Source organism: Mixophyes fleayi, chromosome 8, assembly GCF_038048845.1.
Source record: "Mixophyes fleayi isolate aMixFle1 chromosome 8, aMixFle1.hap1, whole genome shotgun sequence".
Classification (NCBI taxonomy): domain Eukaryota; kingdom Metazoa; phylum Chordata; class Amphibia; order Anura; family Limnodynastidae; genus Mixophyes; species Mixophyes fleayi.
This window is the reverse complement of record NC_134409.1, coordinates 127291882-127309381: the sequence shown is the minus strand read 5'-3', so window position 1 is coordinate 127309381 and position 17500 is coordinate 127291882. Positions and strand designations below refer to the sequence as shown.

Sequence of the window (17500 nt, the reverse complement as noted above, 5' to 3'; positions counted from 1 at the left end):
TTTGTGACCTTGTTTTTGTCATTCCACTTGTGTTTATCTTGGACGTCTACAAATTCTTCAGTTGTCTTTGAGTGCAACACATACAGTTAGTTTTATCGTCTTCTGTAATATTTTGTCCGTGGTGGGGTGGACACAAGAGGTTTCTGGGTAACCCTGAGTAATATATACTGTAATATATCTTGTAAACACCTTTTTGTCTCACAGGAAAATGCAACTTTTTGAAGCAGGTGGTGTGTCTTGGTGAGCGCTCATGTGAAACATATAAACAAAGCCTGTTAAATATATAACCAGAAAAATCAGGTTGTAACAGATTACAAATTTGGCTTAAACGTGACAGCGCTACAGATTGGGGGTGTGGCTGTAATGAGGCAGCACGAGGCAGCCGTCTAGGGTATCAAGTGTTGGGGGACGGAATTATTAATGGAATGAATTTCCCGCCAAAATTCAAGTTTCTTGAGTCCAGTGTATAAATTAGTGATATTTTCATTGTTGGTTAATCTAGTAATGCTGATAAATTTCGATATTAATCTTCTACGAAAGGATGTTTATGGGGTTTGTATAAAGTACAAGAAGGCAAATAAATTGCTGCCCCAGGCACATCCCAAATTATAGATGGGAAAATACATTTTATATTCAACCTTGTAGTTTTCATACCAGACTGATGTTTTTTAATGTGCATTTGCTTTAATTTCCTGTTTACATTTGATTGTGGAAACCACAAAAAAAAACTTTCCAATTTGCAATCTTGATTGAAAAAAATTAAATTGTGCAATATTTAAATAATTAGCACACTTTTGTTGAAACGTTGTCCATATCGTGCATAACCGTTATTAGACGGTTGTTTATGTGAGTTGTTATTTTTTCTGAGTACAGTGTTTTTCCTGCTGGTCTTATCACTTATATCTGGGGATGGAAACAGATTTATCAAACTTTCTTAAACGGAAAAGTGGAGGTGTTGCCCATAGCAACCAATCAGATTCTAGCTTTCATGTTCTAGAATGTAGTAGATAAATGATAGCTATCATCTGGTTGCTATGGGCAACACCTAAACATTTCCTTTTTTTAGAAGCTTTAGTAAATCTGCCCCTTCGTATCTAAGACAAATAATTTGTTTGTAATGTTAAACCTTGGAGGGCCACAAGGGCTCTGTTTAGATAAGACTTATCTAAAGGGATTTTTTTGTTTTACATTCACTGTATTTTGTGTTTCCTTGTTATGTTTGTGATAGAACATTTTTATTTGCACGATAGTGGCTGTCTCAGAAGCATATGCAAAGAACTCACAGAAGATTAGTAATATACATAAACTGTCTATTTTATATGTCACAAAAACACTGCAATAAGTTCACATCCATACATTTGTTTTACCAGATTTCCTGCAACATGTTCTGATTTGAATGCTTAACAGGTAGATCCACTTCTGGGCATTATTCATAGGGGATCAGGTATCCTGAGTGTGGGGGGTTTTGCATGCCCTATATACAATGTGACCAGAAGTAGTCAGAGCTTCAGGGGAAAGTTCTGCACTAGATGTTTGTAAATAAATTATTAGGACAAAATTAATATTTTACAAAATGAAAACTGATTTGTTTTGGATGATGTAAGTGTGTTGGTTGGTTACGTACTGCGGACGTATGATCATTTGTGGGGTGAGGATACCATGAATATGACTTATTAATAGCTGAAATGATTGTTTCTTATTAAAGTTCCACCTTTTGAGCGAGGTGGTTTACACACACCCCCAACCCTTGATCTCAGGCTGGTACATTTGTATAAATGTAGTTTTACTCACTTGTCTAACATAAAGCCTGATTAAGACCCTACGCGGCCCTAGGCAAGATACTGGTTTGGTCCCTCTTCCATTCGTTTGTTCAAAAACAAAACAAAACACTTAATAATTATTTAGAGTCATCTGGACCCTTAAGTGCCCACTGGGCCCTAGGCGGGACCCTAGTGTTATTCTCCGGACCCAGAGTCCGACTGTGACTTACTGGACCTGGCATCTGGCACACACTCTCTACCAGTCTGTACTCTGCCCGCTCGCGGATCCAGACTTGATGTTCCTTCGTGAGAGTGGCTCTGCACTGAATTTAAAGGGACAGTCACATGACCGGTGATGTCAGCAATCCCGCCTACTATGAATTGGCCAGTCTATTTAATCCTGCTCTGAGCACAGATCTGTGCCTAGACCAGAGATTCCTGGGGTCAGCTACATCAGTGGACCACTCATGCTTTATAACCCTTTCCTCTCCAAAAGTTCTAGCCCTCCCTTTAAAACTTATAATTAAACTAATCTTAAGTCTTAATTTCCTGAAGAAAAAAATAACTGGAGTCACTTTTTAACTTTCACCTGGAGAGAATTCAATTAAGCTGGTAAACAAAAGTTTGTTTTTCTTGCCGGCTATGTAAGTGTGCACCTGTGGAATGTACACATGTGGAATATGAGACGTCCACATTCCTGCTACACGCTGGAGGATTTGAGGCTAGAATAAAAATGATTCAGGTTTTCCTTTTTCAACCTTATTGTGTTTAATGTGTAAATATGTTAAACCTTTAGGATAGATTACTCTTAGTAGGTGCTTCTTCATTGTTCTCTCAGTGTACAGCACTGAGTAATGTGTTGGTGCTTCATAAATAGAACATAATAACAATTATCACCATTAACATCACTTATTGCCTGGGGTGACATCAGATATATATGAAATATGTTCTCCGGCCTATAGCAGGCACTGTGGAGGGCGACTTTCTGTAACATAAGTTCTAGGACTGCTGACTGCAAGGTTTGTAAGGTCTGTGTTCACTTCGCCTGCTATTTAGAGGCAAATAGATCATGTAAAGAGCAAGGTCAGCGAGTGACTGCTTAGAGCAGTTTAATGTGCAAAAAGTGTCTTTAGTCCAACCTACAAGAAGTTGTGAACTTCCAAAACAAAAAGTGTAATATTTAAATTGTTGTACTGGGACCTCCATTCGTTGGGTGTTCCATGGTAGTGGTGCCGCACAAAAGTACTATCATTTTGAAGAAAAGGGATTTGTGAAATGCCTTTAATTCCTTTCCAAAGATTGCAGAAGTAGACCCAGGGTTAACCATGGTAAATTATAAAATAAATTTGGCATTTCATGGTAATGTGGTTGTCTACTACAGTAGTCCTGAGCCTTTTATCATAATGGACAGAACAATGTTCATGTGGTGTTTTGGATAAATGATCTCGTGATCAGGAAGTTATGGCGACATTACCATCCATGACGACATTGCTTGTGAAGTTTTTCCTTTGATCTTAAGGGCAGATTTATCAAACCTTGTAAAAAGGAAAAGTGGAGCTGTTGCCCATAGCAACCAATCCGATTCTAGCTATCATTTTTTTAGAATGTACTAAAATGTATTAAATCAATAATAGCTAAAATCTGTTATGGGCAGCCCCTCCGCTTTTCCTTTTTGCAAGATGTGATAAAATGTATCATGTAATCCAGACAGAGAGGTCCCATAAAAATGGGGCTCTAATTGGCTTTTGACCTCTTTCCTGTCACAGAATACTATATATATAATCCCAGGATACAGAATTTTGCTGGACCCTCCTCAGCAGAGAGAATCATGTGAAAACATATAGTGCACACTCTTTCAAATCTTATTTTTTACATATTAACAATTATCTAGTCTTTATTAATTTAAAATTAGATAAAGTAAACTGATTGCAAATAACCCATAATGGATTTTACTTTTGTCACTATTTATTCAAATTAAAACAAGACAACATAAATAATGTAGGAGTGAAAAGTCAGAACATTCCATTAGAACCACCTTTAGCAGCAAGAACGTCAAGTAATTATTTCCTCTATGGGTTTATCAGTCTCTTACGTCATCTTTGAGAAATTACGTCCCACCTCTTACAACACTGCTTAAGCTAATTGATACTTGAGGGTATTCTGATATAGGCAGCTCTGTTAAGGTCCCTCTTCAGCATCTCAGTGGGGTTCAGGTCTGGACTTTTGACTTGGCCATTTCAAAACCTTGTTCATTTTATTTTACAACCGTTCAGTTGTAGATTTGCTGCTGTGGTTAGGATTGTTGCCCAGTTGCATGATGCTATTTTAGACAAACTTTAGCTGTCAGGTAGATGGCCTGACATTTTTCATTTTCTCTAGAATACTTTGATATAAAGAAGAGTTTATAGTGGACTCAAGTGTGATGTGTGTAGATTTGAGAAAAGAGGTTTGTCCTGGCTACCCATCCATGAAAGCAACACTTGTGCAGTCTTCATCTGACGGTAGAGTCAAGAATACTAACATTTACGGTGGTGCCAGAAACCTACAGATCTGTGGTTGGCAACACAATATACTTCAATGGCAGCCTTCCAGCCTTCAAAAGGGCAGGACATTAATTTCAAGATTGAAAATTCATCACCAAAACAACCTTAGCACCTCCACATCACTCATCCCAAAATGGCCCTCACTTGCTACAAAATAGTACGACATGCCACTCAGACCTCTATTACAACCCACTCACAACCACATGCCACTCGGACCTCTCCCGACTTGCCACTCGGACCTCTCCCGGCTTGCCACGAGGACCTCTCCCGTCTTGCCACTCAGACCTCTCCCGACTTGCCACTCGGACCTGTCCCGACTTCCACTCGGACCACTCCCGACTTGACACTCGGACCTCTCCCGACTTGCCACTCGGACCTCTCCCGACTTGCCACTCGGACCTCTCCCGACTTGCCACTCGGACCTCTCCCGACTTGCCACTCGGACCTGTCCCGACTTGCCACTCGGACCACTCCCGACTTGCCACTCGGACCTCTCCCAACTTGCCACTCGGACCTCTCTCGACTTGCCACTCGGACCTCTCCCGGCATGCCATTTGGACCTCTCTCGACATGCCACTCAGACCTCTATTACAATCAACTCGCAACCACATGACACTCGGACCTCTCCCTAATTGCCACTTGGACCTCTCCCAGCTTGCCAATCGGACCTCTCCCAACTTGCCACTCGGACCTCTCCCGACTTGCCACTCGGACCTCTCCCGGCTTGCCACTCGGACCTCTCGGCTTGCCACTCGGACCTCTCCCGGCATGCCACTCAGGCCTCTATTACAACCCACTCACACCCATATGCCACTTTACCGCTACACATGCCAATCACACCTTCCCCACATTTCTAAAAGGACTTACCTGTCTCTCCTCCTCTGGTTGGGTTGCCTGACCTCCTTGCGGTGTCACATATGGATCAATGGATCCCTCTGCTGTGCGGTATTCTTGATGCAGCACGAGAGTTCACTTTGTGAACGAGCTGTTACTGTTCTTCTTATTTGATAGGCCAAATATTGTCTCTGTGCATAAAATAGCTGCCTTTGCTGTTTGTACGTGTCGGGTACTTTAATTTGAAAAAAAAATGCCGGACTTCATGTATATATCCAGAATATAGTTTTGTTTTTTTTTTGTCAAACAAAATCCCTCGCTTTCCTTCCCACTACCTGATGTGTTTAGGTTATGAAAAAACATTGCACAAATAGATAACTTAATTTAAAGTAGCCCGTTTCAGCAGTTTTGTTTTTCAAATTAAAATTTAACACGGCCCAGTAGTGTTCTGAGTCTGGCAAGCGATCAGATCTGCATTGCAAAATAGTAACCACAGGTTTGTCTGCTAAACATGCAGAAAATTGTAGCAGCACAATAGATAAACATAAATCAGTTTATAGGACATATTCATAATAACTTCACTATGCGAGTGGAAGGGGGAAAAAAACGTATTATTCTGAATTTATCAGTCTGCCTGTGTCAACTGATTCCGCACATGAAATTGGATGTTTCACATGATCAAGTCGAGTAAGTCTGCTGTCTATCTTTCCCCTTTTTTTTAGTTAAGTTTTCAAAACAAAAGCAAAACAGCTGGTTGCTAAAGGTTACAACACCTTTCCCCTATGAATTGGTTTTCATAATTGGCCCCCAAACCCTAATCTTACTAAGTAAAATGTAGTTTTGTGACTTTAAGCGGTATTCCTTGGTTGTTTTGCATAGTACTTTGACCACTGGGTGGCACCGTTCTTTTGACGTCTGTGACTAATATTTAATTATACTTGGGTATATGCTTACCTTATTGATGTTAATAAAGCAATTCTGCCAAAAAGGAAAAACTACCTCTACTTATAAATACAGTGTATTTCATCTGTAAAAGGAACGTGCCATTTACAAAGAGACATGATAGTGCTTTTACAATAAGGATCCTTTTAGCAACCCAAATTACACAGTGTGCTTTGATTATTTTTCCTCCCTCTTATTTGCGTACGGTGCCAATGGCAATGAAGACTGGTAAAAACTAGAATAAGATATAAACCGATCTGGATTTGTGATGCTGTTGAACTGGAAAAGGTTAAATTGTGACAACTGGTTCTCTTAAAGGACCATTGGGGTATACACTGAATACCTAAATGTTTCATAAATCTTTGGAGATGAGCTGGTGTAAGTGATGCGTAGCGATAATCACTGATGTTTTGGGTTGTTCTCTACAGTGGGACTGGAATTTGATTGGCTTAAAATTAGTTTTTTTTTTCCCCTCAAGGAAACGCTAACCTGTACTTATCAAACATACAGAGGCCTCGTGTGCCTACATGGTTTCATCTTTTGTGTTTTGTACTTAAGTCAAAGAACAGAAAGATAAACATTCAGTAATACGATTTAAAAAAAAACAAAAAACTAATATACACACAATCGACCCCATATTATGTTTTATACATCTTTCTCTGTAGATGTGCTTTACCTCCATTCCAACTACATTTTTGTAATTTAGGTTTATTTACGCGTATACAAGTATGCACCCTCTGGTATCCCCTAGCCCTTTAGTATTGTAGATTTAAGGATTCCTTTCAAGGGCCATATTTCTTAAAAAGTCCCACATTCAATATGGGGAAGCAGCTATTTTGTGGTCTGGAGCAATATACATGAGAATGCAGCCAATCCTGTCACTAGGAGTCAGTGATGTCACTGAGGCGTCAGATAGTTTGTGGAAGCATTTTGTGGTCTGAACCAACATGCATGGTAATGCAGCCAATCCATTCACTAGGAGTCAGTGATGTCACGGGGGCATCAGATACTTTGTGGAAGCATTTTGTGGTCTGAACCAACATGCATGGGAATGCAGCCAATCTATTCACTAGGAGTCAGTGATGTCACAGGGGTATCAGATGCTTTGTGGGCTGAACCAACGTACTTGAGAATGCAGCCTATCGATAAACTTTTTTTTTTTAACTAGTGTCTTTCGACCTTTTTCTTTTTTTAGTTCTTTGAGGACAACCATAAGTTATGTCAGAAAAAAATATTCAGTGGGTTTAACATCTACCAGACCTTTTTTTGATGTTGGCCTTTTCAGCAGTGAGTATCTAAATATAATACTGCAGCGAATGCTGAGAATGGTTAGTCTGGGAACTATTATAAACCATGTTTTGTGGTTATGTTTTTATGCGATATTCTGAAGGCAGTCACCACAAAATGCTGTCATTGGGAAAAGACAGAATATTGCTTCACTGACGTGTAGATGTGAATGAAGTAATACAATAAGATGTTGTATCGTATTAAATAAAAGTGTGACGTACGTCTGTGGCTGAAAACTCACTTGGAGATTAGGGCACTATGACACATAATCACTAGTGGGTGTGGGTTTCCATACCTTTGTCCTACTTGCTTGCTTTCATCAGCACTCACTTCTTATGGCACCAGTAAGTCACTGACCCCAAATTATCCCCTCACATGTTCCCTGCATGTGTCACCGTGGCTAGCAAAATGATGCTGAGTAGAAGGAATTGATAAGAATTAAATGTAGTGTCCCAAACGCCTGAATTCTACTTATGTGCAAAAAAGTTTATTGAAGATTGCATCACCCATTCACCCAGACTAAAGAACTCTCTTAGACCTTATGCTCATTGGCGTTGACTTACATGCATTTAACAGCATTTTTAATGTTAATACAAGTCATGTAAATGGATCTGACAATAGAATCAATCCATTGTTTCTTAAGCTTGCCCATTGGCGGTTTTATTTGCGCTTGACTTAGATGCATTATCGTTGCGGTTTCCAAACTCTTCTTAGTCCAGTTGATGCCTTTTTTTTGAGTGATCACCAATGACCTCCTAAACGCAGGCAAAACTGATTGTTCACATCCGAAATTCCAAATGCTTTTACATGCGACTTGTAATTTCACTTGTGTTTTTCACTTGAAAGCAAATTGTGGGCACTCGGACTAAATATCCCAATATCCTAGAACACGCATACTCACTAATTTAAAAGGCATATATAGACTGACGTTCCATGACAAAATAGATCACGCTGTGCACTTTTAGAGAAAGATTCAATTGCCAGTGATGGAGCTTGGGGACATTGCGCTGCGCACATTGCCGGCAATTACGGTAGAAGTCTCTGCTCATATTCCCTCGGGGGAAAATGAGCGGAGATTTCTATCAAATCTCTGTCACGAGGTGACTCGCGGACGTTCCTGGAGACTCCTTGTGACTAATTGAATTGCCTGGGTAATGTAGATACAATGATAAGCTAGATCTATTACTGTATACACTATATATACACACTGCAGAATCGGAACAACATCGTTCCATCATTGAACGACATTTTTAGTCCAGTTTAAAAATCAAATGAAACGATACGATGAGCTTTGGAACGATAATCGTTCATCGCAGTATACACACTAATGCGATATTGGGCCGAACGGATGTTTATCGTGTTATTGACCCGTTAATCGTTTGAAAACCCTGTAGTCTGTACCCAGCCTTAGACAGCCTGCTCAAACAACTAGACTGTTTTTTATGTGGATCACTCACAGGTCTGACATATGTTGTTTGGCCCAAGAGCATATCTCCCCCTCTCTCCCCCGCTGTTGGCTCATGAATGAGGTCACTAAAGTCCTGGACACATCTTCTGGAACTCTGGGACAGTGTCAAACGTTCTGCCACATAGCTGGGTGCTGGTTCCTCAACGGAGGGACTAATATCCAGCTACAAACATGGAACTGAAGTCGTCCGTATCCAAACAGTATCTGCTCACAACCCACAGGACCCCCACTCCTTGTCAGTAATGGAAACGATGGTGAGACTGGTAGTGGGCATGCCCTTAGACATACTTCCAGGAGACCGTCATTCAAAATAATGAATGTGGCACTACAACTACCACAGAGTTAGGCTTTAAAAAACTAAAACTGTAAAGTATAGGCTTTCTTCTTCCCACTGATCTTGCCAAAATGACATTTTTGTGCAGCCATGTTTCCCAGGATGCCTAGCTGTTGCCACTACAGCCTTTTGCAGGGCATTATGGGAAATACAGATCAACTAAGGCGGAAGAACCTGATGGTATATATACACACGCTACTTACATTTCAGGATTCTAATTGAGGCACTACAAGCTGTAGATTTCAATCCCTGGCTCATTCTGAGTCATATTATTAATAACCAGAATCATTTCACAGTTGTTTTTTTTTTTTTCTTTTCTATTTTTTTTTTTTTTTAATGCTGAATACAAAGCCGTCTCCTCTCATTTCCAAAAGCCTGTGTTGTTCTTGTGAATTGAAGAGACTTGTGCTGGCTGGTACTGATAAGCAACTGTCCTGTGACATATTGTTTTTATTAACTGTGTGAAAGTCATTCACCATTAAACACCATTGGGTTCATTTCTGTATATATTCATTTTTTTATTTTTTTTTATTTTTAATTTATTTACTTACGTGTGTTCATGCCCATCGTGATGCCAATGAAAATATTGTTGACGTGCCGGCTTGCACTGTTCATTTTAGTTATGTTCAATTGATGTTTGTTTGATTTTTATTTTTTTTATTCTATTTTATTTAGTTTTGTTTTTTTCTTTTTGTCTTCAGGGTAAAGAGATTGACCTTTTTTTGGTTGGTTGTGAGTGAAGATTGATTTGCAGAGCCAGCTACTTACATAAGGTAAATCCTTTTCTTGCACCATCTTCCACTCCAATTTTGTTTTTCTGTGAATTGAACTGTTTCAGGAAATACAAGTTACAAATCCAAGTTTGCTGAGTTGTACTGTGATACTTTCCCTTGTGGGGTCTCTAAACCTTAACGTGCACCTGTCAGATTGTCATAAACACCTGTCAGTACCTACTGTGTTAGCCCCGCCCACAAAATGGCTGCCTCCTCTGTGTGTTGACAGCACCTGTCAGTAGCACTTATAAGTTGTGTGTTAGCATTGCCCACAAATGGATGCCTTCCCATTGCACAGGTTACAGGGGCGCTTTAACTCTAACTTCAAGATCAAAAGTAGTACTAGTATATAGAGTATGTAAGTACCCAGTTCATGATGGAACTTAAAGTGGTCCCCCGACACGATGGTACCTGTATCAGTAGAGTTCTTCCATAGTACTTCAATTAAGCTGGTTGGAGAACAAGTACAAAAAGTAGTGTCTCCGATTCTACAGGAATCAAAGGCTCCGTGGGGTGTGGGGAGCCCTAATTTTCTGTATAGGGGTGGACAGGATAATTAAGAAGTGTTTGTCTAAAAAAAAACTCTTTTAAGGCTATGTTCCCTTGTTATGTATCTGAGAAGATGTCATATTGGTCCTTTTTGCACTGAATCGAATCCCCAGAGGCTTCAATAATCTTATATAATGCTTCCCACAAGATCACAGATTTATCTAAGCTGTGTTTAGGTCTAACCAGCATTTTACTGTCTGAGCTCTTGTGAGGCAGGGACGCTAATGGGGAAAAGCGACCAAGAGTGAGGATAAGGCCGTTTGTGGGCAGCCTCCCAAGTAGAGTCTCACAGCATTTGCATCCAACATGCATTATCTATACTCTCTCCCAAGCCGAAGTCTCATCATCATCACCATTTATTTATATAGTGCCACTAATTCTGCAGCGCTGTACAGAGAACTCACTCACATCAGTCCCTGCCCCATTGGCGCTTACAGTCTAAATTCCCTAACACACACACACACAGCCAATTAACCTACCAGTACGTTTTTGGGATGTGGGAGGAAACCGGAGCACCCAGAGGAAATCCACACAAAAACAGGGAGAATATGCAAAATCCTCACATACAAGGCCATGGCCTGGAATTGAACTCATGACCCCAGTGCTGTAAGGCAGAAGTACTAACCACTCAGCCACCATGCTGCCCAAGTCTCCAAATTCACTATTCGTGTCACAGCTGAAACAGTCCTTGCAGTATACTAGATTTACTATACAACATCTATGGATATTTCTTTATTAGCGTCTGAAGAAGGTTTTATGTGCCACAACTAAAGCACACTAACTTGCTCACTGCATAGAAAGCATCATAAAAATGGGCCTCAGGTGCTAACAGCGTCCTGTCAAGTTCCTGAAAAGAGTCCCGCGTATCTGCACTGTTTTGCTGCAGTGTCACCCGCCTGATGCTTATCTGCAAGCTTCATTATCACCCTTTTCAAAAAATTAATAGTTCTTTAAACACCATAGCAACCGTGATGTCCGCGTCAGCCAGTCACAGCAATGGCGTGTGATGTCAGTGCTCATTACTCCGTTCTCTGACCTTGTAAGAACGTAACGTGGTTAATTGAATCTAAATGTGATATTGTCAACATGCTGCAGCTTTTAACCCTCTAAAGCTCATTTTATTTCTGTAAAAAAAAATTTTTTGGGGGTATCTCAATGAATTTATAAAACAGATTTTGGTCAATTTTATTTTAAAAAGGAAATGTACAGTATTCCAAACTATTGTGTTTACTACTTTTTAATTATTATTCATTATGAACACTATCCCCCAGGATGCCAATTCGTGTATTTGCTCGTAATATCACCTGTAAGATTCTGGTTTCTTCATCAGACATGCAGGATGGGTGATGGGGGGTCATTAAAAGACAAATAAAATTGTGGACACAGAGGGCTTAATTTTTGCGCACATTATGCTCACCCCCATTCCGCATACATCTGTGCAGCTTTGTACAGCTTTGAGTTGACTTGCGGAAGCACATGTCTCTAACATTAAATGCCACAAGGTTCTACATAGTATCACATTTTGACCATCTTCTTATATTAAAGCTTAGCCAGTTTTTTCTTAAAATACTGCTCTTTGTAACCTCATTTTTGTCTTAATTACGTTTGTGATTGACTTTTATTTCATGTGTCACATTTGTACTTTTTAATGTTTTAACTACATTGGTTTATGTGTGCATATAAATGTACTTTCCCGTATTAAACATGCCGCGATGGCTCAGTGTCCTTTTGACAGTAATAGTTGGCACACAATCACAATTACTTCAAAAGATGGATGAAATGCTACAGGGTTCTACAGGGTTAATATGGCTCACCCCATTAACCTGGGAACACCCCCATTATATATGTGCAGACTTCACCCCTCTCTAGTCACGCAACACTGAATCTAAATATTGGCAGTAAAATTGTGCATTTTAGTGCAGTTAACCTACGTTCAACATGGAAGGTCCCAAGCAACTCGGCTGCTTACACATTTGTGTTCTGCCACTGTGGCCCCCATGATAACATGCTAAGACAAGTATGACTTCACAGAAACAGACCTGTATTTTACCACTTTTTTAAATTACACTTTCTTCATTGTTTTCACTGTGCTACTTTGGTGGTTTTGATTTTTATTGCATTGAATTGGAGATAATAATACAGTTTTATACACTGTTTAGTGTTACCCTCACATTCCACATCAGCTCTGTTCTAAAGTACTGTATAACCTGCCAACTCCATTACAGTCAGCTGAAGCTCCTCCCACTTCTTTAGGATCTTGTCCTGATGGGGTCTTATTAGGGGTCAAAAAAGGTGAGAATTCAGTCATCTGAGCTGCTGTGACATCACTGGCCAAGCCTTATCTGTCACTCCACCAATCCATGTGTTGCTTCTCCCAGACCAACAGAAGTTTAAATGGAAGCTTAGAGCATTGAAATATTTTCAGAGGAGCGGATCGGACGGTTATCTATTTAGCTCCGTCTACCATTTTTCAGTAACAAACCGTTTCTAGTCAAACTTTTTCAGGGTGTTAGCCTGGAAGCGGCTTTGATAGCAGCACCAGAAGTGGCATCTCCTGAAAGGTGGAGGGCAGCTACTAGTTGTGGTAGGCCACTTTATTAACCAAATTTTACTTTTACTTGCATTTATCCTTTAAATCTGTGATAATACTGTAAGATCATATAGAACATTGATCCTTATACTATCAGCCAAATGTAAATCAATCCTATTCTTGTGGTCTAACAAATGGGTTAAGGTGAATTTAGTAGGAAAAGCACTACTAATGACCACATCATTATTATTTGCGAGTAACTATTTTATGATAGAATTTGCACATTTAGGAAAATGAATCTCTACATTTTGGCCATTGGTGCTGAAGCTGTTATATGTCTGAATGGGAGAAATATGTGTTTTAAAAAAAAAAATAGAGGTCCAGGAGAAATATATTGATTAAAACATTCTGAGTTAATTAAAAAAGAGGGGAAAAAAGGTTTGCATAAATGAATGCGGTCATTTGAGATGACTTTATTGGAAGACCTGTTAAGGGTTTGTCAGAGGCTAAACCGCAGTTAAAATATAATCTCGGACAGGGTGATTTTATGCACAGTGGATGCTGAGTTAGTGACAAAGTTCTGTGCAGTCTTTGACCAGAAAACCGTTTTCTTTTTCTATTTTTTCCGTGGGTGTTTAAGGGTGTTATTAATATTTGACAAATAGAAAGTGGATATTTAATTCCAAAATAAAACGAGTGCTGTATTCCTATCAAGCAATGGATCTAATTAATTTATCTGTCCTTTTCCTCAAAGACTGTTACTAGGGGGGGGGGGTCATGTTTTTTTATTCAAGCAGAGCTGTAAATTCTCATGGTAATCTTTTTTTCTACTAATGGTTCTAATGGTCTCCAAAATATGGTCAACTTACCCCTTTCTGACACCACCCAACCACTGAAAAGCAGCCTATGGCAGAGGAATCTTGGGAGTGAGTAATAATGATCAGATGCATTAAAATTGGCTCTGTATTATATATCGGCCACCAAAATGGGCTCTGTGTTTTATACTGGTCACCAGAACGGGCTCTGTATTATATACTGGTCACCAGAATGGGCTCTGTGTTATATGCAGGTCACCAGAATGGGCTCTATGTTTTATACTGATCACCAGAATGGGCTCTGTATTATATACTGGTGACCAAAATGGGCTCTGTATTATATGCTGGTCAGCAGAATGGGCTCTGTGTTATATACTGGTCACCAGAATGGGCTCTGTATTATATACTGGCCACCAGAACGGGCCCTGTATTATATGCTGGTCACCAGAATGGGGTCAGTGTTATATGCTGGGCACCAGAATGGGCTCTGTATTATATGCTGGCCACCAGAACGGGCTCTGTATTATATACTGGCCACCAGAACGGGCCCTGTATTATATGCTGGTCACCAGAATGGGCTCTATGTTTTATACTGATCACCAGAATGGGCTCTGTATTATATACTGGTGACCAAAATGGGCTCTGTATTATATGCTGGTCAGCAGAATGGGCTCTGTGTTATATACTGGTCACCAGAATGGGCTCTGTGTTATATACTGGTCACCAGAATGGGCTCTGTATTATATGCTGGTCAGCAGAATGGGCTCTGTGTTATATACTGGTCACCAGAATGGGCTCTGTATTATATACTGGCCACCAGAACTGGCTCTGTATTATATGCTGGTCACCAGAATGGGGTCAGTGTTATATGCTGGGCACCAGAATGGGCTCTGTATTATATGCTGGCCACCAGAACGGGCTCTGTATTATATACTGGCCACCAGAACGGGCCCTGTATTATATGCTGGTCACCAGAATGGGGTCATTGTTATTTGCTGGTCACCAGAAAGGGCTCTGTATTATATGCTGGTCACCAGAATGGGCTCTGTATTATATACTGGCCACCAGAATGGGCTCTGTATTATATACTGGCCACCAGAATGGGCTCTGTATTATATGCTGGCCACCAGAATGGGCTCTGTATTATATACTGGCCACCAGAATGGGCTCTGTATTATATACTGGCCACCAGAATGGGCTCTGTATTATATACTGGCCACCAGAACGGGCTCTGTGTTATACACTAGTAAGAATAGGGCTGCAGCTTGATTATGGGGTTTTGAAATAACATTTTTTTTCTAATTTAAATATGTCCACATCGTGGCAAACCTATACCCAATGTCTGTCTGTCTGTCTATCTATCCATCTGGTTAATGTCTAAGGATTTTCTTTATGTAATTTGGACCTCCATGTCTCATATATACTAAAGCCCATTTAAAAATAACCCTAAACTGCCCCAAGCATTCCCTTCACTAAATCATTTAGTAGTGCTCCTTACAGTGACTCTAGGATGAAACGCTTGCACGTATGACATTATCACCAAGAGGCAACTATTTGCCTTTATCAATGTCTAGTTTTGTAAACTTTCTAGGTAAAAGGTCTCTGCATAATAGATATATATATAATTATATATCCATAGATTGTAAGCTTGGTAGCAGAACTAGTTACATCTCTGTCTGTCTGTCTGTCTATTACCCAGTATTGTGTTATTACTGTTTGTTCCCAATTGTAAAGCGCTACGAAATTTGCTGGCGCTATATAAATAAATGATGATGATATTCACAGGTCTATTTCTCACAGTCTGCAACTTGTTCGGTGGATTTTTTTTTTCTCCCTAAATACTGTAATATAAAGTAATCAGTGTGTCGGAACATCAATTTGTAACATTTGTCTGAAATTGTTACCCTTAGGCATGCTATTTTACCAGCCTATGTTTCTTCTTTTGAATAAACAAATGGTTTTTATATCTGTCTTGTTGCTGGAAGTATTTTTAAACTCTCATAATATTTGCTGCATTTGATGCTTGCACCGCCGCACAAATTGTTGGCTCCTCTTGTTTTACAAGAAAAGCATCGCTACAGATCAGTATTAACAATGCAAACACCCTAAATCACTAATAGAACTCCTCTAAGCTTTTAATTCCGCAGAATTTATAGCTCGCTGTATTTCCATGAATTTATAACGCTTTGATTCTTAAGAGCCCCATTTAATCAGTTTTGCCTGGCACGGAACATAATAAACAACTTTTCGGTGTTAAAGTGCCACATGAGAGAGGCTGCTAACAAGGAAGTTAAGTGTTTCTGCCACCAGCAGTTTTTCACTGTATTTTTCATGAGCTGTTACCAGCAGTAATGTACTTTGCAAGCTTCCGAATGCCGCTCAGACATAGTGATAAGCTGCACAGCCCTCGGGCACTCTTACAGGTATCACCAAATAACACGTCCCTCTGCATCTAGACTTATCATTGACAGAGAGTCTGCTTTTGCAGTGCTACGATGTATCTTACGGCTGCTATGTAGCAATAAGCTTGAATGGAAAGCACTCTTACATTTTTTGTGATGTACTCTGCAGCTGGTGAGCTGAAGCGGGGTTACCCCAGTATGTGGATGTGTATGATGTATCTGATGTTTTTGAGGGATGTCATAGGACAGCTGGTGGGGTGACCCATCCTGGTTGGATACACATGGACACCCGTGCTGAGATCAGTGATGATTTTGATCACCAAGGAAAGTTTTGGATTAAAAACAAATGTAGGGTTATTATTTACAACTTGCCTTTCTATTCTTGGTTAGTTTAATCAGCTCTTGAATTCTAGAGATTTTTGACTGGGAAAGAAAATCAAAGGGAGTTCAATAGCCTGCCGGAATCCAAAACTTAGGCGTCATATGCAGGGACTCAGTGAGTTCATAAATATATCCCTTGCGGATAATTTGGTTTACAGAACTTAAAACACAATAGTACATCATTTAGGGTGGTTCATCCCCTAGAAGACCCTCTTACTGTGACAAGGGCCTCTGCTGGACTGCTACTGGAATCACTGCTCACAGTACGTACCAGGATCCTACTCTGTTTAGATAATTGTTGGGGTCCCCTGAGGGGGAGTTAATGACCCTCTATTCCTTCATGGGGAGAGGTGGGGTTTGGTGTAACAGTTGGGTAACCTTTACTGACCTGCTCTTTTGGGATGCTACATTGGTCGGGTCTTGAAGACCGGTGTACCCCGGCGACATAAACCTGCCCAACTCTCGCTCACTGTTATTTAACGTGCCGCAATCAGGAACAAAGACCGCAGTATAGTGGATCCGATATGTTCCTATTACATCATGAAGACTTCAATTGATTAGCTGTAAACTGAAATATATTGTATGCAGTTTCCTTTATAACACTAGTGGATCACCCCAAATTATTTCAGTGGAACTGGTAATGTTTGGCATCATATTAGATCGGGAAAATGTTGGCAGACTCTGTCCCCAATGGTATCATTCCCCTGATGACTTGACACTCTGAATGGCCAATTGGGGGGTGCGATATGTGTTTCATCATAATTGAAGGACTTATTCAGCCAGTAGGTTAGAAGTATATATAGGTATGGTAGGAGAGGTTTGCAGGCTAGTTTTGGCATAATCTCTTTATCTGTCTCCAGATAGGGAAAAAAAACATTGTAT

At 40.1% G+C, this 17500-nt stretch overlaps 1 protein-coding gene across 9 annotated transcripts in view; it reads left to right on the top strand.

Moving 5' to 3' along the window:
• Nucleotides 1–17500, top strand: part of FOXP1 (forkhead box P1) — a 508980-nt gene that overhangs the window by 209453 nt on the left and 282027 nt on the right. For all 9 annotated transcript variants that reach the window (XM_075183442.1, XM_075183445.1, XM_075183440.1 and 6 more), the window contains one exon: nucleotides 9870–9941. The gene's annotated coding sequence lies outside the window, so the exon portion shown is untranslated. The remainder of the gene's footprint in view (nucleotides 1–9869; nucleotides 9942–17500) is intronic.